At 37.9% G+C, this 23,450-nt stretch overlaps 1 protein-coding gene and 1 long non-coding RNA gene across 34 annotated transcripts in view; one reads left to right on the forward strand and one right to left on the reverse strand.

The window, feature by feature from the left end:
* The window catches only part of BAZ2B (bromodomain adjacent to zinc finger domain 2B), a 407,614-nt gene that overhangs the window by 317,603 nt on the left and 66,561 nt on the right, over window positions 1-23,450 (reverse strand). For 26 of the 33 annotated variants that reach the window (XR_004176705.1, XM_031651777.1, XM_031651781.1 and 23 more), the window contains 2 exons: window positions 13,397-13,535; window positions 3,179-3,538 (listed from right to left, as the gene is read on the reverse strand). The gene's annotated coding sequence lies outside the window, so the exon portion shown is untranslated. Of the gene's footprint in view, window positions 1-2,331; window positions 2,689-3,178; window positions 5,565-13,396; window positions 13,539-23,450 lie in introns of those variants that run through there. The other 7 variants (XM_031651797.1, XM_031651780.1, XM_031651803.1 and 4 more) reach the window with 4 other exon arrangements.
* Window positions 2,235-4,031, forward strand: LOC110740970. The gene is made up of 2 exons (XR_002516402.2): window positions 2,235-2,391; window positions 2,685-4,031. It is a non-coding gene; the product is annotated as an uncharacterized LOC110740970 (long non-coding RNA).

The raw sequence follows: 23,450 nt of genomic DNA on the forward strand, positions 1-23,450 counted from the left end.
TTTTTGAAAATGCTAAATATAATTACTCAGAGACTCTCCTAGAAAGAAAAAACTGCGTAAGAATCCATCTATTCTAAAAATTCAAAATAAACTATATTCAAGTAAAATCAGTATCATACTGTTATGTACAAAACTCAAAAATTAAAACTAAAATATATCCTTTCTTCACTTAATAAGTATTTCATAAATGATGCCAGCAGTATTCCAATAAATGCACTTTCAAGACTGAAGAGTTTAGAAGTGTTTTTTCATTAGTGTTTGCAAGAGTAAATGGTACTACAGTTCGGCACTAATTTAATATGTGAGAACAGTGAAGCTACCATTATCTGGATTTTAAAATATGTACCCATTCCTATTTCTCTCCAATCATTGTAAGAACACAATATTAAGTTCTCATAAATAACTTTTTATTTTTGAAGCATACAATTTGATTTCCTAAAAAAAAAACAAACAAACTTCATCATCATCATAGGTTTAAAATAATTTTAAATTCAACCACTTGTTTCAAATACTTGTAAAAATTACTTTTTTCTATCTGAACCATACAAGTGTCTTAATGTTGTCCAAATTATTGATTATGCAGCACAGTGACAATAATATGTACAGTGTTTACAATAGGTGTGAGACATCAAATGTACTTAACTACCATTTTCTTAAACTGCTTATCCTCTGTTGCTTGCCATTTATAATCTGCCAAATCTTCTAGTCCTTTGTTGCATGTATAATTTAGAACCATCTGTTCTATGTGCTTTTAACTATTTAAACATTTTTCACCTACCTACAATTCACATAAATGGCAGACATTCAACTTTCTATATAGCATATTACATGAAGCAAATTCCTGGATAAATAACACCAAAGAAGACTGCTACAGAAATAAAAACATACCATATAGAACATAAATTTTTGTGTGTTAGACAAATCTTTTCAATGTATTCAGAATTGTTTCTATTAGCTTTTTTTAAGTTAATTGTAGTCAGTGTTTTTCCCTCAACCCAGAAGACAAAGAGAATGCAAATTAAATACAGACAGTTTCATGTCCTTGTTAGAAGAGACGTAAATATGCTGACTGAAAATGACTACAGGAGACAGAATTCCACTTTCCCATTCAATTTACAGTGCCTCTTATTTATATACTAGTCAGTGTATCATTAAGTTTGGTCATGTGACCAAACCAACTTTTGTGAGGCGAAAAACTATGTTAGACAAGCAAATTAAAACAGTGCTAGTTTTTATTGTTTATCTGTTCATAATGGCTGACAAAGAGTTTATAGCTAGCGATTATATCTTTTAAAATCAATTCTGCCTCTTAAATACTCAATTGTTTGACTTAATATCTGCTACTAAATTTTAAAAGTATCCATTATCTTAAGGTATTTTCCATAGTCATTTCTCTTCAAAATCTAAATAATAGAAAAAAAAAACCTCACATCATTATAAACGGGGAGCCAGATAATCTAAAATAACCATACATAAATATTAACCAAGCTAATTTTCAAAAAATCCATAGGGGAGAGTAGAACAAATAAGAAAGGGATATGCTGACTACAGGTAACAGTTGAAACCTTTAAATTGAAAAAAATACACAAAAACTAGGTAAATAACAAATGACGCACAAAAGTTTACCATTTTTTGCACAAAATCTTCCACCTGTTACCAAAACATACAATACGCAGACTTCGTATACTCATTTTGAGAGCAAAACACAAATATAAGCCACACAACTTATCAGTAACCTGTAAGTTACACAATCCTATACAACAGGAGAAAAATTAAGCAAAAAATGTACTCTTGGGAAAATTTCTCCATAAAGTTTACATGACGTCACTGGGCCCCCGGAACATTCCCTAAACTTTGAGCCTTATCCAGACACACTTCCTAATGCTTCTTTCCTTTCCTCAAAAATAAAAAAGAGACTTAGGAATAAAATTGCCCAAGATGGCGAAACGCTTGTTGTTTAGAGGGCAGGGAAAAAAATGGAGGATATTGTAATATACACAAAGGGATAAATTTCAACAACTCGGCCAAGGACTGCAGCTGCTTCCCTCTTTATAAGGAAGCAACAGACAAAAGATAAATACAGAGGGAGAAAGAAAAGAAGAGAAAATCTCCCAAACAACAGACCCAGCTCTGACTCTTCAAACACTTCCTTCCCCTTCCCAAATCCCAGTTCTGGGGTTCGTGAAACTACTTAAAGGGGAGGGAGCCGCGAAAGAGAACGGGGGCGGGCGGGAGGGGTAACGAGAAGATTAAAAGAGGGAAGCAGAGGAGTTGGGAGCTGGCGGTCGTTCCCGGGGAAGAACTGCTAAAAGATGAGACCAAGGCACAGACCTTACTGTATGAGAAGCAATGCTCCTCAAACCTTCTGCGTCCTGACATAGACCTTCCCAGGTATCCAGATCTTTTCCCAATCCCACCTGCCCCACCCCCACCCCCGCTCATCTTCAGTAAACTCAGAGCCTCCAGCTACACACGGGAGAGCTAGAGGCCCGAGCCGGGGAGTGGGGGTGGCAGGCGCAGCTAATCAGTCCGAGAGGGAAGAGGGGGCGGAGGCAAAAAAGGGCAGCAGGAGGCGGACGGGGGTGGGGGGTGATCCAGAAACTACCCCAGCAGGGAGTGGGGGAGCAGCGGATATTCCGGGGTAGGAACGGCCATCGCAACGCTGACAGAGGTGGTTTTTTAAGAAGCAAAACTGTTGGCCGCGACCGAGCGCTGGAAGCCGAAGGGGAAGAGGAAGGAGACGCGAAGCCAAGGCGGCCGGCACAAAGGCGGCGGACTCGCGGCGGCAGCGCCTGCCCGGCCGGGAGCACACCCCGCGGCCCTACTCCAGCGAAGTCCCGCACCGGCTTCTAGGAATAAAGTTTACGTTCTCCTGATGCCGCACCCCCCACCTCCCACCCAGGACGGCACATCTCCGCGGCCTCCTCCCCCAAACTCCACTCGGGACCCCGAGAACCACCCCAGCCTTCCGGCCACCACAACAAAGAGCCGCACCGACCGGCGAGGGTAAACAGCGGCGGAGGGCGAGAGGGCGGCGGGGCGAGCGCCTCCACGCAGCGACTCCGGAGTCCCCCGCTTGCCCGAGCGCAGTTTCTCCGCTGCTGTTTCCACCAGCTTTGTAACACTGGGAATTTACATCCTCACCCGCACCCCTCACGCCCGAGGATTTTAAACTCACCTTTACTTTCGAACTGAGAGTTGCGGTAGATGGGATTTTTGCCTTTTCCCCAGATGGTTGAAGGTTAAGATTTTTGGAAACCCCACCACCTCCTTATTTCTATTATTATTTCTGCAAGAAAAGTATAAAGAGAGTTGTAGTGGAGGTGAGATTTGTGATCGGGAAAGCCCTCGACTCCCTCCTTCTCCGTCTTCCGCCTCTCTCTCTCTGATTAGTTCCTATCCAGCAGCAGATTGAAGCAGGAGATGATTCTTCTCAAGGTTTGTTCAGCAGCTTCACTTCTAGGCGAAGGCTTCATGAACCAAGTGACGTCAACCAACAAGGCTTCTCTCTCTCTCCTCTCTCTAACAATGAAAGTTGCTGTTAACAAGGGAAAAAAAGAGAGAGAATTGTTTATACCATTTCAGTTCCAATAATAAATGACCTATCAGCTCCTAAAGGAGCTAAGGGAGGGGGTTGCTGCTTCTTTCCAAGAATACTGTAGCTTTGAGTTTGCACCGTTCCTTGTCCCAGGAAAAAGTTAAGCAACTTAAAATGTTTTGTTTTGCTTTTAAAGAAGACAGGACAGAAAATGGGACTTAAAACTTAGTTTTTTAAAAACAAAAGCTACAGAGTAGGGAGCATAGGTCAACTACCATCTCCACCTAAACTTTTTTTTGTTCCTAAACTCAGAATTCTACAAACCAAATAAATTAATATGCCGAGATTTCGCGGATGTTAAAACTCAAAAAGCAGGATGCAAGATGGTCCCGGGGTAAAATTCTACTGCCTTTCTACGAACAAGTTAAACTGGCTGTAATGTTTACGCACTAAGTTAAAATAAAATTTAAATAAAAGATGTTAAAATAGTCAATTATTTTAAAGTTACATGCACACACTGTAAAAGTTAATCTCGATAGCTTTTTTTCCAGTTTCTGAGAGGTTAGAAAAAAGCATAGCAAATTGTAGGCACTGAACACTTTTTAAAAATCAAGTTATGAGTAAGACTGGTAGCCCTTTGCTCCTTTAAACTACACACGCAGTCATATGCTATGTGTCTATCCCCAGAATCTCTTCCAACTCTGTTTTTACCCTTCCACTCCCCCAACCCCAATTCCCAAATCCTGCAACCAATCAAGTTAAACTAAAGATACAATAATCTTTAGTTATTGGTAGTAATGGGTGCCCCATTCCCTCCCGCACCCCATCCTATAGATTCCTTAAAAAAACCAATTTTTTTTGAAAGCCTTAATCTTGATAACACTTTGTTAGCCAAGAAGATACGTTGTTTTTTTTTTTTATAAGTTCGCTGAGGTACCGTTTTTTCCCTCCAGAACACAAGAAACTCTCAAAGTTCATATAACTAAATATTGCCTAATTTAATTTTCAGGATGAAGAGTAAGTAAAAATTAAGCTATCGGAGAATAATTTGATCATCTATGTATATTTTATACATTTGTAGATAGATGTATCTTAAAAGATGCTATTGTTTTATGTTTCCTCTTCAGCCACTGGCTGTGATTTTAATTGTGCTGGAGGATCTTCATTAGTATTAACACATGGGGAGATTTCACAAAGCTGCTTCATTAGGAAAAAAAAAAGCTTGGCAGACTAGGTCTTTTTGCATGCACTGAGAATGTCAGCCTTACCTCGGTCATTTGTAACATAATAAGTGCAAGTACAATGATTGCAATGCAGGAGCTCTGGGGGAAGGGCAGAAATACTGCCTGTCTAATAGGGATATCTGAAAAGAAGGCTGCTCATTACATAGTAAAATGTATGCTAAAAATTAGTGAAGATGATGTCTCAGGAGACTGATGCTAAATAAATTAATGTGCTGATATGTTTTTAATTATTATTTTTGTAGTAGTTTATTTCATTCTCAGGATTCACATTGAGCAGCAAAGCTGTGCTAGCACTTATTGATTTTTTTTCCCTGCCACATTCCCGGAATACAGATTTTAATCATTTCACTACACCACACTCAGTAATTTCATTAAAAAGTGGAATCTTCCATCCCCAGAAAAGCATTTAATTTCAATGACATACAATTTCTTTTTTAGCAGCAAACTGTCTCTACAGTAAAAACTGGCCTAAGGTTCAAATGCATAATTTAATCCTGAGTTTTCCATGCTCTGCATTCCTTTCAAGCTATAATTTGAGTAACTACCTAATAACTGTAATAAGGACAATAATTTCCTTATAATATATTATTAACTCATATTTAATTAACTCAGAGGCCAAGCTCTGTACATGTGTGACTGGGTCAACAGTTCTATAATCTCAAAATTTACTAATAATGTTCCAGAAGAAAAATATAGATTAAAATATAAGTATTAATGCACTTAGTATCTAAGACTTCTATCCCAAGTCACATACAAAAAAGTTAATGCATTGTTCTATAATGGTGGTCATTAAATAAATAATATTTTTAAGTATGTGGAACTAAAAAATGGAATTCAGTGATATTTCTATGTGTAAAGTATTGAATATTAATATTTTAACAATCTATTACTGACACTTTACCTAATCATTAGCATTACTGTTGAAAATATTTAATTTTGAAAAGATAAGGAAAATGTGCTAGACTCAAGTTATCTTGATTTTCATAAAGAATTCTCCCAAAATATACTTTGCTTGAAATAAAGTTAAGTGGCACATTGTAACTTGAATAATTAAGAATACATCCTTTACTTAAATACTTCAAACAATATACTGCAAAGCATGGTTCAATTTTTGGTGACAATAATATTTTGAAATATTGGCATTGCAGATGCCACACTGGTTTCCCAAACAGTGGTTTCATAAGGATATGTAATTTATATTGCCTGGATTTTAGAAAAGAAAGCTGTGAAAAAAAAAATTTTAAGTAATAAAATTCATTAATTTAAATTGTGGAAATATGTCTAATCAACAGAAAAAACAGAATATATGTAATGAAAGTGATTACTATATAAAAACTCAAATCATTCCCCTGAGTAATTTTAGAATCATAATTCAAAAATTTTTATAAGAATATGTATATGCAGTTTCAAGCTGGAGCCACATACAACGCAAAGTTGTCTTTTACTTGATTGTACAAGGAAGTAACTTATAACAAAATAATCTTATCATCAAAAGGTTGGAAAAAAGGAGAAAAGGGGTGACAGTGAAAACCTTGATTTTAATGTCTTTTAAAAACATTTTAAAACATATTTTTATTATGAAGGGCTCGTTATATACTTCAGGAAATATCTGTGACATTCTCAATGATGAAGTTATGTGGAAATCAATAATTAACAAAATAGTTGGTAAACGACTGACAGATATCTCAAATTCATAAATGTATTTCTCTATTTCAGTAAAAATAAAAACTTTGATTTTATATTAAAATATATGTTTAAAATTACTTAATATTATTTGGTAATTCAGATATACTATTCAATTTAATCTGTACTTTTAAACTGATTCTTCTTAAAAAAGAAATGATGTCCTAGAAATTTTAAAGTGAATTACTCCAAGTATTTGATACCTTCTTACTAAGAAATTGTGCTTAAATTATTTTAAAAATATGATTCCTTCCGTTTTTTCATGTTATCATACTTGATCTTTTCAGAGATTATAACATAATCATACAGTTGAGGGGGAAAACTTCAGATAAAATAATTGCTATAGTTATAAAATAACTTAACTCCCAACAACACTTAGTCTTCTACCCAAGATCATCATCTATATTAGTACTGCATCATGTACATAATTGTGAAAGAATTTAATGATCAAGCAGATCTTTTCCAATTTTAGTGAAAAATTAACTCTGAAATTCTATATCTATTTACCCATCCCACAGATTAATTATGCCACCAATATGGACTAAATTGTTGCACTTTCTTCTATAAAGCAGCATCTGTTTTTAGGACAAAGACAGAACTTCTTAAATAGGTAGATATAGAGAGAGAGTTGGATGGCTATCTAATTTACTACTGTCGGTATTGTAGATGGTTTCTCAAAGAGTAAGGAATTGCCATGTACAGAGAATGAAGTCTAAGAAGGCTGACTACAAAGAAAAACAAACGAGAGATCTCAACAGTATAACAAGCTGGCCACTGTTATATCTTGTTTCTGTTTCAGTCACTACAGACTAATGAAGCTTTATTTGTTTTCATTCATTGAACAAACATTTGAGTGCTTGCTATATGCTACGTGCTATGCTACAGGCTGGAAAAACATGAAAAGCTCACATTTTGGTTGATGTGGAAAGTGTGAAATTCCTGGGAGATTAGAGACTCATATAAATCACATTATAAAGATACAAATAATAAAGTTTTGTGAGAATAAAGAGGATAAGGCAACTAATTCTCACTGGGAGACTAGAAAAGGCTTTATCAAAGAGATGCCATTTGAATTGCATCTTATATACTGAGAGCTTACCAGGCAAAGAAGTTCAGGGTGGGAGGTGGTCTTCTAAATGAAAGAAACAATAAGTGTAAATATGCAGAGATACTAGATCTGGTGTCTATCCACTAGTGAGAAATTCTGTATGTGGGAATATTCAGTATGGGGAAGGACAGAGATAAAGGGATGATAGGGATGTCATGACCAAGATGAAGGCTGGGACCTGAGAGTAAAAGGCCTAAGTACCCTGGTAAAGTGGTTGAATTTATCCTAAGAGCCAACAAAGGCTAGCAAAGGAGTGGTATGATGAACCTTGTTTTGAGGGAACAATAACTGTATAGGCAGTGCAAATGATAGACTGCAGCATGAAGGGATTGCTTAACAGTCCATAAGAATGATGGTAAGAGACAGTGGCGTTGGAGATTTACAGCCAGATATTTCTGAGGTAAAATTTCAGTTTGGTGACTAACTGAAAATAGAATTAAGGAAGAGGAAGGAGTGAAAGAGGACTAGAGAAATTTCTGGCTTACAGTAGATGGTGGAGTCATTAACTATGGGCCAGAATACATAAGGGAAAACAAATCATAAAGTAGTCTGGAATTAAAACCTGGCTATGATGCTTTATAGGCCTCTTTTAAAAATAGGATTATCAGAATCAACTGTAGAGATTGTTTTAAATATCTAGAATTGTCCCCAGTGTCCAGAATTCACTATGTGAATTTAAATATCCCTAACGTCCAGAATTCACTATGTCTGGGTGGGGGTTAAGTATTTCTTTTCCTCTTTAACTCTAAAGGTGCTTCTGATAAACATCCCTGATTAAGAACACGGCTGTAAGCATAAATTTGTTATAAAATTCAGTTGGAAAAAGAAACAAGAAAAACACAGGAAATCTTGAAAAAGAGAGCTTTGCCGGGGGTGGAGGGGACAATCATAACAGATACTAAAGCATTATAAAACCTTTAAAACTTAATAGTTAACACTGGCACATGCATAAAAAACCAATAAAACATAATAGAAAAATGAGAAATTGACCCAAGTACATATGGAAATTTAGTATAGATAAAAGCTGTATCTCAAAACAGTGAGGAAGAGATGGAGTTTTTGATAATTGGTGTTCAAGGCCACGCATGGTAGCTCATGCCTGTAATCCCAGCACTTTGGGAGGCCAAGGAGGGAGGACTGTTTGAGGTCAGGACCAACTTGGGCAACATAACTAGATCCTGTCTCTACAAAAAAAATTAAAATTAGCTAGGTGCTGGGCGCGGTGGCTCACACCTGTAATCCCAGCACTTTGGGAGGCCAAGGCAGGCGGATCACCTGAGGTTGAGACCAGCCTGACTAACATGGAGAAACCCCATCTCTATCAAACATTACAAAATTAGCCAGGCATGGTGGCACATGCCTGTAATCCCAGCTACATGGAAGGCTGAGGCAGGAGAACTACCATCAGAGTAAACAGACAACCTACAGAATGGGAGAAAATTTTTGCAATCTATCCATCTGACAAAGGGCTAATATCCAGAAACTACACAGAACTTAAACAAATTTACAAGAAAAAAACAAATAACCCCATCAAAAAGTGGGGTGGGTGAAGGATATGAACAGGCACTTCTCAAAAGAACACATTTATGCAGCAAACAAACATATGAAAAAAAGCTCATCATCACTGGTCGTTAGAGAAATGCAAATCAAAACCACAATGAGCTACCACCTCATGCCAGTTGGAATGGAAATCATTAAAAAGTCAGGAAACAACAGATGGCTGGAGAGGATGTGGAGAAATAGGAATGCTTTTACACTGTTGGTGGGAGTGTAAATTAGTTCAACCATTGTGGAAGACAGTGTGGCAATTCCTCAAGGACCTAGAACTAGAAATACCATTTGACCTAGCAATCCCATTAGTGTGTATATACCCAAAGGATTATAAATCATTCTACCATAGAGACACACGCACACGTATGTTTATTGTGTCACTATTCACAATAGCAAAGACTTAGAACCAACCCAAATGCCCATCAATGATAGATTGGACAAAGAAAATGTGGAACACATACAACATGGAATACTATGCGGCCACAAAAAAGGATGAGTTCATGTCCTTTGCAGGGACATGGATGAAGCTGGAAACCATCATTCTCAGCAAACTAACACAAGAACAGAAAACCAAACACTGACTGATCTCACTCATAAGTGGGAGCTAAGTGGGAGATGAGAAAACATGGACACAGCGAGGGGAATATCACACAATGGGGCCTGTTGGGGGGGTGGGGGGCTAGGGGAGCGATAGCATTAGGAGAAATACCTAATGTAGATGATGGGTTGATGAGTGCAGCGAACCACCATGGCATTTTTATACCTATGTAACAAACCTGCACATTCTGCACATGTACCCCAGAACTTATAGTATAATAAAAAATAAAATATAAAGAAATAAAAATTAAAAAGCATGAGGGACATATACAGTATGAAGCACTTTACAGTGAATTCCAGTATTTATTGTTAAGTGAAGAAAGCAAGTTGGAGAAAAACGTAGTATAGTATGTCACCATTCATCTAAATATTTACTTATTTTTTAATTGAAAGGATAAAACCTTAAAAAAAATGGTTACCTAAAAGGAGGAAGAGAGCAGAGTAGTAAAAATAGAAACAGTACAGTATGTGGGTATCTCATAAAACCTGTATTGTAGATATGAATTTGGGACCATATAAAGTCATTTACATTACTATAAAACAGAAAGAAAGTTAAAAAGCAGGCCAGGTGCACTACCTTGCATCTGTAATCCCAGTGCTTTGGGAGGCCAAGGCAGGAGGATTGCTTGAGCCCAGGAGTTCAAGGCTGCAGTGGGCTATGACCACACCACTAAAAGCCTGGGCAACAGAGTGAGATTGCATCTCACAAAAACCAAAAAAAAAAATAGAATCCCATAAAAGTGAAACCCAAATAAATAAATGAACTTACTTGTATGTGAAGTTGGTGGCATAACCATAGAGAATTATTCCAAGTGACTTTAAAACACAACAGCTAAAAACACACTAATTTAACAGTATATAGTATTCAAAGCAACAAGACAAAACAGCAACTGAAATTATCAGGAACCATATTCTTAGGCTGTTATTGGTGGTGTTATTGTGACATTGTTGCACGCACAGTCTGAGAAAAAGCAAATGGCCAGGCCCAGTGGCTCACAGTGTATAATCCCAACATTTTGAGAGGCCTAAGTAGGAGGATTGTTTGAGCCCAGGAGTTAGAGACCAGCCTGGGCAACGTGGTGAAACTCCAACTTTACAAACAATTTTAAATATTACCCGGGCATGGTGGTACACACTTGTAGTCCCAGGTACTCAGGAGGTTGAGGTGGAAGGACTGCTTGAGCCCAGGAGGTCAAAACTACAGTGAGTCATGATTGTGCCACTGCATTCCAGCCTGGGCAACAGAGCAAGGCCCTGTCAAAAAATAAATGAATAAATAAATAAAAAGAAAAGAATGAATACGCTGGTGTTTTTGGGAAATTAATTTTTGAGTTGCATAAAAACTCTGTGATGCTGAATTTAAAATGTATGTGTTAGAATGAACTTATTATATATTTTATACTTAAAAATACATATTTCTTACTTGCATACTGTAAATACCTAAAAACAGGGACCAGTGTATAGCAACGAGCACACACCCACAGTATACAGATTATGGTCTCTATACATCAACTGCCCCTAAAAAATTCCATGAAGCAATGGCTGACTCCACATTTGGGTCAAGAAATATTAAAAAATGAGCTTAGGCACTCCAGCCTGGGCGACAGAGTGAGACTCCGTCTCAAAAAAAAAAAAAAAAATGAGCTTAGAATACCTGTCACACCAGTAAGCATGGAAATTATGAAAGATTATTGGTGTCATGTCAAAAGGACTTGGTAGCCAATCTGAAGGGTCCAATATGAGGTGGCTCCCATTGGCCAAAGATGAGACAATTTGAATGTTAACAATAACCCCAAAGTATCTGATACAATGTGATAATTACTCTAATATAAATATTCAAAGTAAAATGAGTACACAATTTACTCAGTAAGGAATGACTACTTTTTCTGGGTGGAGACAGGGGAAGGAGAATACATATTCTCAGTGTGTTAAAGAAGCCACCTGACAGTGATTAAACCATGTTTGCATCATAGGTTGTCCTCACATATTATCTTCAGCATTAAAATTCATAATAGTTTAGCCCTGCAGGACAGTTTCAAGCTATTCATGGTACTACCACACGCCATTTGGGAAAGCTCCCTGAAATCACTAAAATCGTCTTTTTTAGGGCCACGAGGAAATGTTATCTCATATCTGATTTTAAAAATTCATGACTACCTTCTCTCTTGACAGCCAGTATCTTTCAGGTTGGAAACCAGAGTTTTATATTCACTGCCTATTTATTTTCACTGTATTCTTTTTTTTTTTTTTTTTTTTTTTTTTAGGTAGAGTCTTACTCCGTCACCCAGGCGGGAGTGCAGTGGCATGATCTCGGCTCTGCTTCCCAGGTTTAAGCAATTCTTGTGCCTCAGCCTCCTGAGTAGCTGGAATTACAGGAACATACCACCATGTCCAGCTTATTTTTGTATATGTAGTAGAGATGAGGTTTTGGCATGTTGGCCAGTCTGGTTTTGAACTCCTGACCTCAGGTGATCCAACCACCTCGGGCTCCCAAAGTGCTGGGATTACAGGTGTGAGACACCGTGCCCAGCCATATTTTCACTGTATTCTAAAAAATACATACACAAGGACCAAAATTCAATAACGAGTACAATTTTCACTATTACCTTTAATAAGAGAAGCAATATCAGAGTTCACATTTATAGACAATTATGTTCTAGGAATAGCAGTGTGAGAATATTCTAGCGCAATTTCTTTAACTAATGTAATGGTGATCTTTCTTGTTCCTTAGCTGCTGCTCTGTTAATACTGATCTCAACACATCATTTTTAGAAAACTTTTTTGACTCACAAAATAATCACAAGTCAATTTTTAAAAATCTCATCCCCTTTTTGCATGAATTTTCAATACGAAAGGAACAAGTTGTCAAGTACTTCCCCCCAATATGAACTGCATACAGATCAAAGATTTGCTCATACCCTTCACATAGAAAATCTGCATCCAACTGTAATGGTAATTATTCATTAGCATGCACATGTTAGAATAACTGTGCTTTCATATTATATATTGTTAATATTATAATGTCCAAAAGTATCACGTGTATAAAGAGTTTTGACGAGTTGATTTTTGCCTTCAATATAGACAAAATATTATTTTGCTGCTGGTTTAATGAATTTACCAACTGTGTGGTTTTATGTCGGATTTTACTCTGAGGAGTGCAATACTGAATAACTTCCTTAGCTTTAGTTTCTTCTCCACCTTTGAAGACAAAAATACTAAAAAGCATTATTTTCTGCTTATTGTGGAAAGTGTTTACTGTTTTACCAGCAATGTTTACGGAAAATGTCACTGAGTTTTGTTTAAAAGATAGTCAATGACTTTAAAATATCCCTAACCTGAATGACTTAAAATTACTTTTTAAAACGTCTCTCTTTTTCCCTCCATATATTTAATGAAGAGACAATCCAAAGAGAGGCAAATTATCTTTGGAGAAACAAAACAAATGGCAGAAGTCACATGGCTACAAGGTGCTACAAACAGGACTTTTTCAAATAGCAAAGAAAAATGGCCATACCATGAGCAGTTTAGTGTGGCTACAGTCGAGGAATAGAAAGAAGACATGTCCGCTGGAATTGTGTGGCAACTTTAATGTGCAGCTTTGGGTAGAGGAATGGGATTCAGTTGTATGAGATTTTCTGGGAGGTTTACCCTATCTACTCAGAAAAGGGAACATACCTTGTTCTCACTGAGAGATAATCCTTGGAATTTAGATCATTCCCTCAATTCAAGAGTCCTGAAGCTTCTGCTTCTGCCAATAAATCAGTATTAATTCTTCACTGTTCAGCTTTTAGTCATCTCTTCTCAGCAGCTGTTTCTACTTTCACAGAGTAAGAGAAAGAAAAATGTAAAAAAAAAAAAAAAACCAGACCCCAAAACAAAAACTCCATGAATCTATTCCTCTACTATTTTAGGTATATTAATGATGTGTCTCAAGGTCACGGTTTTTTGAGAGCAGATGTGGCGCTGGGCGCCATACTATGCTTCAGGAAATTTCCTATTTCTTTCCTCAGCTATCATCTTTTGAAATGTATGATGAAATTCTATCCTGTTTGTTATTTCTGGTTGCTGCTGGTGAATAATTTGTTTCTTCTTTTTTTTCTTGTCTGGTTCTGCTATTCTACCCTTCCCCTTTTTAACACTGTTATAGTGCATATTTTTAGGTATCATAGGAGGACATTTCTGTAGCTTCTTTTTACCAGCTTTAAAAAGGAGTCTCTTTTCCTAATTGAAAAGATGCTTAATTGAAACCATGTGAATATCTAAAGCATTGTTTAGATAATAATACAAATGGCAAAGCTGATAATCAAGAGATATCTTACTCTTTAAAACATAAAGTCCTTGGCAACATAGGGAGACCCTGTTTCTATAAAAAAATTTTTAAAATAGCCAGGTGTGGTGGCACATGCCTGCAGTCTCAGATACTAGGGAGGCTGAAGTGGGAGGATTGCTTAAGCCTGGGAGGTCAAGGCAGCAGTGAACCATGTTCATACCACTGCACTCCAGCCTAGGTGACAGAACAAGACTCCATCTCAAACAAAATAAAACAAAACAAATACAAAAACATAACATGGGTAACGGGGCAGAGCATGGTGGCAGAATAGAAGCCTACACTGCTCAACCCCCAAATGGAACACCAAATTTTAATAACTATCTGCACACAGAAAATCACCATCACAAAACCAAAAGTAAGGTTAGCAATCACAGTACCTGGCTTTAACTTCATATTCCTGAAAGAAGCATTGAGGAGGGCAGGAGAGATGGTCTTGAATTGCCACTGCCTCCCTGCTCCCACCTCCTGACTGTAGTTGTGCTGCATGGAGAGAAACTCTCACCACTGTGGGGAGGGAGAATGCAGCTCCTGGGAGACTTACGCTAAACTCAGTGATGCCCTGTCATAGCAGAGAACAAAGCTGTGCTGGGCTTAGCTGGCACCTGTGCATGGAGGGGGCTTTTGGACTACAGCATTTGGATCAGAACTAGACAGAGGGAAATCACTCATCGCGGTGGTCAGCACTTGAGTTTCTCGACAAGCCTCACCACTGTGGGCTGAAGTGCTCTGGGGTCCTAGGTAAACTTGAAAGACAGTCTAGGACACAAGGACTGCAATTCCTAGGCAAATCCTAATGCTAGGCTGGGCTTAGAGCCGGTGAACTATGGTGGCATGTGACCTAGGAAGATACTAGTTGGGGTGGCTATAGGAGTGCTTATGCCATCCCTCTCCCAATCCAGGCAGTCTAGCTTGTAGTAATGAAAGAGACCTCCCTCCTTTTGCTTAAGGAGAGCTAAGAGTAATAAAGAGGACTTGGCCTTGCATATTGGAAACCAGCTCAATCACAATAGGATAGGGCACTGGGCAGAGTTGTGAGGCCCCTACTCCAGGCACCAGCTTCCAGATGACATTTTTAGACATACAAAAGGAAATCCACTACCTTCAAGGGAAGGACCCAGTCCTGGGAAGATTCATCACCTGCTGACTAAAGAGTCATTGGGCCCTGAATAACCAGCAGCAATACCTGGGGAGTACACACTGGGCCTTGGGCTCTGAGATGTACTAGCTTCAGGTGGGACCCAGCACATTCCCAGCTGTGGTGGCTATGGTGGCAGACTCCTTCTGTTTGAAAAAAGTAGAGGAAAAAGTAAAGGGGACTTTGTCTTGTAATCTTAGGTACCAGCTTGTACACAGTGGGGTAGAGCAACAAGCAGGCTCTAAGGGTCCCTACGTCCAGGCCTAGGCTCTTGAAAAGAATTTCTGGACTTGCCCAGGGCCAGAGGGGAGCCCACTGTCCTGAGGGTGAGTCCCAGGCCTGGCAGCTTTCACCACAAGCTGATAAAAGAGTCCTTGGGCTTGAACTGAACATCAGCTGTGGCCTGGCAGAACCCGCAAAGGACTGGTGTTGGTGCTGGCCACAAGGAGAAGCTCCTCTGCCTGTGGAAAGGAGAGGAAACACTGCGGAAGGCTTCTATATTGTGGTTTGAGTGCTAGCTTAGCCACAGTAAAATAAAACATCAGGTAAATTGCTAAGGCTTTTTATTTTTATTTTTTTAGAGACCCTCTGTCACCTAGGCTGGAGTGCAGTGGCATGAACACAGCTCACTGCAGCCTCAACCTCCCAGGCTCAAGCAATTCTCCCACCTCAGCCTCTCAAGTAGCTGGGACTACAGGTGCCCACTACCATGCCAGAGGAATTTTTTTTCTATTTTTCTGTAGAGACAGGGTTTCACCATGTTGCCTACACTGGTCTTGAACTTGTGAGCTCAAGCAGTCCATCTACCTCAGCCTCCCAAATTGTTAGGATTACATGTGTGAGCCACCACACCTGACTGTAAATTTCTAAAGTTTTTGACTCCAATCCCTGGCTCCCAGACAGCATCTCCGGGGACCTGGAGGAACTCGCCACCCTGAAGGAAAGCTCCTTGGGCAAGGCCCATTGCTGTGCTGGCTTTAGGTCTGACCCACTGCAGTAAGAGTAGTGGTAGCTACAAGGGCACTCGCATCACCATACCCCCAGTTCCAGGTGATTCAGCACACACAGAGAGAGACTCTGTTTGTTTGGAAGAAAGTAAGAAAAAAGAACAATTCTCTGTGTGGTAATCCAGAGAATTCTGGCTCTTATCTACGACCACCAAGGTGATACCTTAGGCATGAGTCCACAAAAACCACAGCATTATTGGGCTTGAGGCCCAAGTCCCTTTGAATACCTAGAAAGACTTCTCAAGAACGACAGGCACAAACAAGCCCAGACTGTGGAGACTACAATAAATACCTAACTCTTCAATGTCCAGACATTGATGAACATCTATAAGCATCAACATCATCTAGGAAAACATGACCTCACCAAATGAACTAAATAGGAACAATCCTGGAAAAAAAGAGATATATGACCTTTCAGACAATGAATTCAGAATAGCTGTTGTGAGGAAACTTCAAAAAAATTCAAGATAACACAGAGTAGGCATTCAGAATTCTAACAGATAAGTTTAACGGAGAAATTAAAATAATTTAAAAGAATCAAGCAGAAATTCTAGAGTTGAAAATGCAGTTGACATGCTGAAGAATGCATCAGAGCTTTTTAATAGCAGACTTGATTAAGCAGAAAAAAAATGAGTGAGCTTGAAGACAAGTTATTTAAAAATACAAAATCAGAGGAGACAAAAGAAAAAAATAAAAATACAATGAGGTATGCCTACAAGATCTAGAAAATAGCATCAAAAGGGCAAATCTAAGAGTTACTGGCCTTAAAGAGGAGGTAGAGAAAGAGATAGGGGTAGAAACTTTATTCATAGGGATGTCAAAAAAATTTCCAAACTTAAAGACATCAACATTCAAGTACAAGAAGGTTACAGAACACCGAGCAGATTTAATCCAAAGAAGACTATCTCAAGAAATTTAGTAATCAAACTCCCAAAGGTCAAGAATAAATAAAAGATTCTAACAGCAGCAAGATAAAAAAAATAAACAGCATACAATGGAGCTCCAATATGTCTGGCAGCAGACTTTTCAATGGAAACTTATAGGCCAGGAGAGAGTAGCATAACATATTTAAAGTGCTGGGAAAACACACACACACACACACACACACACACACACAGAGCAAAAAAACACTTTTACCCTAGCATACTATATCCAGCAAAAATATTCTTCAAATCAAGAAGGACAAATAAAGATGTTCCCAGACAAACAAAAGCTGAGGGCTTTCATCAAGACCAGACTTGTCCTACAAGAAATCTTAAAGGGATTTCCTCAATCTGAAAGAAAAGGACATTAATAAGCAAGAAGAAATCGTCTGAAGTTAAAAAACACTGGTAATGGTAAGCACATTTAAAAAACCCAGGACAGTATAACACTGTAATTGTGGTATGTAAATTACTCTTAAGTAGAAAGACTAAATGATAAACAGTCAAAAATAATAACTACAAAAACGTTTCTAGACATAGACAGTTACAATGAAACAAGGAGAAACCATAAAAAGTTAAAAAGCAGGGAGATGAACTTAAAGTATATTGCTTTATTAGTTTTTTCTCTCATATTTGTTTATGCAAGCAGTGTTAAGTTGTCATCAGTTTAAAATAGTGGGTTGTAAGGTAGTATTTGCAAGTTTCATAGTACTCTAAAATCAAAAAACAAACAATGGATGCACACAAAATAAAAATAAATTAAATCGTACCACTAGAAAAAAATCAAATTAACTAAAAGGAAGACAGGAAGGAAGGAGAGGAGGAGGAGAAGACCACAAAACAAATAAACAAACAAACCAGAAAACAAGTAGCAAAGTGGTAGGAGTTAGTCCCTACTTATCAATAATAACACAAATATAAATAGACTAAACTCTCCAATCAAAAGACACAGAGTAGGTGAATGGATTAAAAAAAATAAGACCCAGTGATTTGTTGCCTATAGGAAACACACTTCACCCATAAAGATACACATAGACTGAAAATAAAGGGATGGAAAAACACATTCATTTGGTGCCAATGGAAACCAAAAAAAGCAGGAATAGCTATATTGACATAGACTATCGGGGGAACCCACCCCCGATAGTTAACGTGGGTTCTTTTCTATTTCCCTAAGCATCTCCGTTGGTTTGAGAAACAAAGCGAAAGAGAACAAAAGAGAGAACTTTTAAAGCTGGGTGTCTGGGGGAGACATCACATATCGGCAAGTTCCGTGATGCTCTCTGAGCCGTAAAACCAGCAAGTTTTTATTAGCGATTTTCAAAACAGGAGGGAGTGCACGAATAGGGTGTGGATCACAGAGATCACATGATTCACAAGGTAATAGAATATCACAAAGCAAGTGGAGGCAGGGCAAGATCACAGGACCACAGGATGGAGTGAAATTAAAATTGCTAATGAAGTTTTGGGCACGCATTATCATTGATAACATCTTATCAGGAGACAGGGTTTGAGAGCAGACAACCTGTCTGACCAAAATTTATTAGGTGGGAATTTCCTCATCCTAATAAGCCTGGGAGCGCTACAAGAGACTGGGGCTTATTTCATCCCTTTGGCTTTGACGGTAAAAGACAGCCGCCTCCAAAGGGGCCGTTCATAGACCTACCCTCAGGGCACATTCTCTTTCTCAGGGATGTTCCTTGCTGAGAAAAAGAATTCAGCAATATTTCTCCTATTTGCTTTTGAAAGAAGAGAAATATGGCTCTCTTCCATCCAGCTCACCGGCAGTCAGAGTTTAAAGTCTTATTTCCCTTGTTCCCTGAACATTGCTGTTATCCTGTTCTTTTTTCAAGGTGCCCAGATTTCATATTGTTCAAACACACATGCTCTACAAACAATTTGTGCAGTTAACGCAATCATCACAGGGTCCTGAGGCAACATATATCCTCCTCAGCTTATGAAGATGATGGGATTAAGAGATTAAAGAAAAGACAGGCATAGGAAATCACAAGGGAATTGATTGGAGAAGTGATAAGTGTCCATGAAATCGTCACAATTTATGTTCAGAGATTGCAGTAAAGACAGATGTAAGAAATTATAAAAATATTAATTTGGGGAACTAATAAATGTCCATGAAATCTTCATAATTTATGTTCTCCTGCCATGGCTTCAGCCGGTCCCTCCGTTCGGGGTCCCTGATTTCCCCGCAACAATAGACAAAATAGATTTCAAAACAAAAACTGTAAGAAGAGATACAGAAGTTCATTACATAATCAGAAAGGTTCATTCAGCAAAGGATATAATAATTCTAAATACATATATACCCAACAATGGAGCAGCCAGATATATAAAGCAAATATTATAACTAAAGGGAGAGAGAAATTCCAATACAATAATAGTGAATTCAAAATCCCACTTTCAGCATTGGACAGATCTCCCAGACATAAGATCAACAAAGAAACATCAGACTTAATCTGCTATACAGAAAAAAATGGGCCTCATAGCTATTTACAGAACATTTCATGCAACAGCTGCAGAATATACATTCTTCTTCTCGGCATATGAATCATTCTCAAGGATAGACCATAAATTAGGTCACAAAACAAATCTTAAAATATTAAAAAAAGAAACCTGAAATAATATCAAATACATTCTCTAACCACATGGAATAAAACCAGAACTCCATAACGAGAGGAATTTTGGAAACTATACAAACACATGAAAATTAAACAATATGCTCTTGAAAGGCCAGTGTGTCAATGAAAAATTAAGTAGGAAATTGAAAGCTTTCTTGAAACAAATAATGGAAACACAACATATCAAAACCTATGCAATACAGTGAAGGCAGTTGTAAGAAGGAAATTTATGGCTGTAAGTACCTACATCAAAAAGAAGAAAAACTTCAAATAAATAACCTAATGATGCATTTTAAAGAACTGGAAAAGCTCAGCATCATAAGACAGGATGAAATAATTAAAAAAAAAAGAACTAGAAAAGCAATAACAAATCAAATCCAAGATTAGTAGAAGAAAAGAAATAATAAAGCTCAGAGAAGAAATAAATGAAATAGAAATGAAGAAAATACAAATAATTAGCAAAACAAAAACATTGTTTTTTGAAGAAAATAAAATTGACAAACCTTTAGACAAAGGAAAAAAAAACAAATAAATAACATCAGAGACGAAAAAGGAGACATTACAAATGATATTGCAGAAATTCAAAGGATCATAAGTGTCTACCAGGAGCAACTATATGCCAATAAATTGGAAAATTTAGAAGAAATGATTTATAGCCACACTGTCTTCCACAATGGTTGAACTAATTTACACTCCCACTAACAGTGTAAAAGCATTCCTTTTTCTCCACAACCTCACCAGCATCTGTTATTTTTTGACTTTTTAATAATAGCTAGTCTGACTGGTGTTAGATAGTATCTCATTGTGGTTTTGATTTGCATTTGTCTAATTACCTGTGATGTTAAGCTTTTTTCCACATGATTGTGGGGCACATGTATGTCTTCTTTTGAAAAGTGTTTGTTCATGTCCTTTGCCCACTTTTTAGTGGGGTTTCTTTTTCTTGTAAATTTGTTTAATTTCCTCATAGACACTGCATCTTAGACTTTGTTAGATGCATAGTTGGCAAAAATGTTCTCTCATTCTGTAGGCAGTCTGTTTACTCTGTTGATAGTTGTTTTTGCTATGCAAAAGCTCTTCAGTTTAATTAAATGCCATTTGTCAATTTTTGCTTTTGTTGCAATTGCTTTTGGAGTCTGGTCATGAAATCTTTTCCTGTGCCTATCTCCTGAATAGTATTGCCCAGGTTGTTTTCCAGGGTTTTTATAGTTTTGGATTTTACATTTAATTCTTTAATCCATCTGCGGTTGATTTTTGTATATGGTGTAAGGAAGGAGTCCAGTTTCAATCTTCTACATATGGCTAGCCAGTCATCCCAACATTGTTCTTATTTTGAAATGATAAACATACCTTAGTTATCTCTCAAATAAAATATTATTTTCATATTTTTCCTTTTTTCTCCTCTGCTCACAAGGTAAACTCAGTATCACAATGTCTGCACATTTAGGTACATATTGCCTCTAATACAGACATAAATAATTCTATCAGTGAAGAATTAATCTACTCAGAATCTTTCCTTGTATCATTCAACTCCCTTTTACCTAATTCTGAAATTTTTCTTTTTTTTTTTTAGATGGAGTCTCGCTCTCTCACCCAAGCTGGAGTACAGTGGCCTGATCTCGGCTCACTGGAACCTCTGCCTCCCAGGTTCAAGTGATTCTCCTGCCTCAGCCTCCTGAGTAGCTGGGACTACAGGCACCCACCACCATACCCAGCTAATTTTTTGTATTTTTAGTACAGAAGGGGTTTCACTGTGTTAGCCAGGATGGTCTCGATCTCCTGACCTCGTGATCCATCCTCCTTGGCCTCCTAAAGTGCTGGGATTACATGCCTGAGCCACTATGCCCAGCCTAATTCTGAAATTTTTCTATTTTAGTTAGCATTTTCTGCTCAAGTTCTATTAAGATCAACCTTGTGATTTCCTACGCCTGTCTTTAACTCTTTAACTTTATAGCAGAAATTGAAAATGTGGATTTTCTTCTACTTAATTTTCAGTGTTATACACATTGAATTTTGATGAGAATGTTTCTCTTGTTCTACAGTATGTTTTCCATAGATTGATTGATTTCTATTTTTTCTTTTCTTTTTTTTTTTTTGTTTTGAGACGGAGTCTTGCTCTGTCACCCAGGCTGGAGTGCAGTGGCCGGATCTCAGCTCACTGCAAGCTCCGCCTCCCGGGTTTACGTCATTCTCCTGCCTCAGCCCCCCGAGTAGCTGGGACTACAGGCGCCCGCCACCTCGCCCGGCTAGTTTTTTGTATTTTTAGTAGAGATGGGGTTTCACCGGGTTAGCCAGGATGGTCTCGATCTCCTGACCTTGTGATCCGCCCGTCTCGGCCTCCCAAAGTGCTGGGATTAGAGGCTTGAGCCACCGCGCCTGCCTTTTCTTTTTTTTTTTTGAGACAAAGTCTCACCCTTTCACCTAGGCTGGAGTGCAATGGCACAATCTTGGCTCACTGCAACCTCTGCCTCCTGGGTTCAAGTGATTCTCCTGTCTCAGCCTCTCAAGTAGCTGGGATTACAGGTGCCAGCCACCACACCTGGCTAATTTTTGTAGTTTTAGTACAGACAGGGTTTCATCATGTTGGCTGGGCTGGTCTCGAACCACTGGCCCTGAGGTGATCCACCTGCCTCGGCCTCCCAAAGTGCTGGGATTATAGGTGTGAGCCATTGTGCCCAGCCAAAACATTCTTAATAATTAATGGGGGAAATTATAATCGTCCTGTGACTTTTACTAATTTTTGGCAAAACATGGAAAACTTTCCTAATGTAGGAATAAATTACAGAAAAATGAAAAAAGATTACAATATTTATCTTGTATGAAATATTTTAAAACATTAAAAAATGAGATTAAAATGTTTTATCTTTGTTAAAAACCCTATCAAGAGTTCCTAGGATGAACAGTGCTTTCCTTCTTCTCCTATAAATTAACGTAGGGAATGTTCACCTTTTCTATGCCTTGGTGAATTTCATACTCCTTTCTAAGTATGGATCACGTTCCATCATTTTATCCTTTGTGTTTCCAATATTATCAAGTATCTCATGAGTTATCTTGAAACTTTTTTGCTGTATCACTTTCCTTGGGACATTCTAATACTTTTCCTCACAATCACTTTCCTCATTTATGTTGATAACTTCACCAATACTAAGTTCCTGACTTAATATCTAGAACCTTTTGAATGACAGCAATGTCAACATTTTCATATCAGCTATTTTTTCTATAACTCAATTTATGATAGACTTGAATATCACTAATGGCATTATCACATTTTACTTGTTTGCTTCACTTTCATTGTTGTGAGTATATTTGTCTGCTTGGATTGCCACAACAAAATACAATACACTGGGTGGTTTAACCCACAAAATTTTTTTCTTATAGTTCTGAAAGCTGGTTAAGTCCAAGATCAAGGTGATGGTAAGGCTGGTTTCATTCTGAAGCCTCTTCTCTTGGCTTATATGCAGCCACCATCTTGCTCTTTCCTAACATGGCAGAGGGAGAAAGTGAGCTCTCTATCATCTCTCCTTATAAAAACACTAATCCTATCAGATCAAGCCTCATTCTTACAATCTCACTTACCATACAGGCTCAATTTCCAAAAACAGCCACATTGGAGTTTAGAGCTTCAACATATGAATTTTCAGAGGATCTAAATATTTAGCCTAACATTCCATCCTTGGTCCCCCGTAATTCATATCCTTCTCATA

The sequence above is a fragment of the Papio anubis genome, chromosome 10, assembly GCF_008728515.1.
Source record: "Papio anubis isolate 15944 chromosome 10, Panubis1.0, whole genome shotgun sequence".
In the NCBI taxonomy this organism is placed as follows: Eukaryota; Metazoa; Chordata; class Mammalia; order Primates; family Cercopithecidae; genus Papio; species Papio anubis.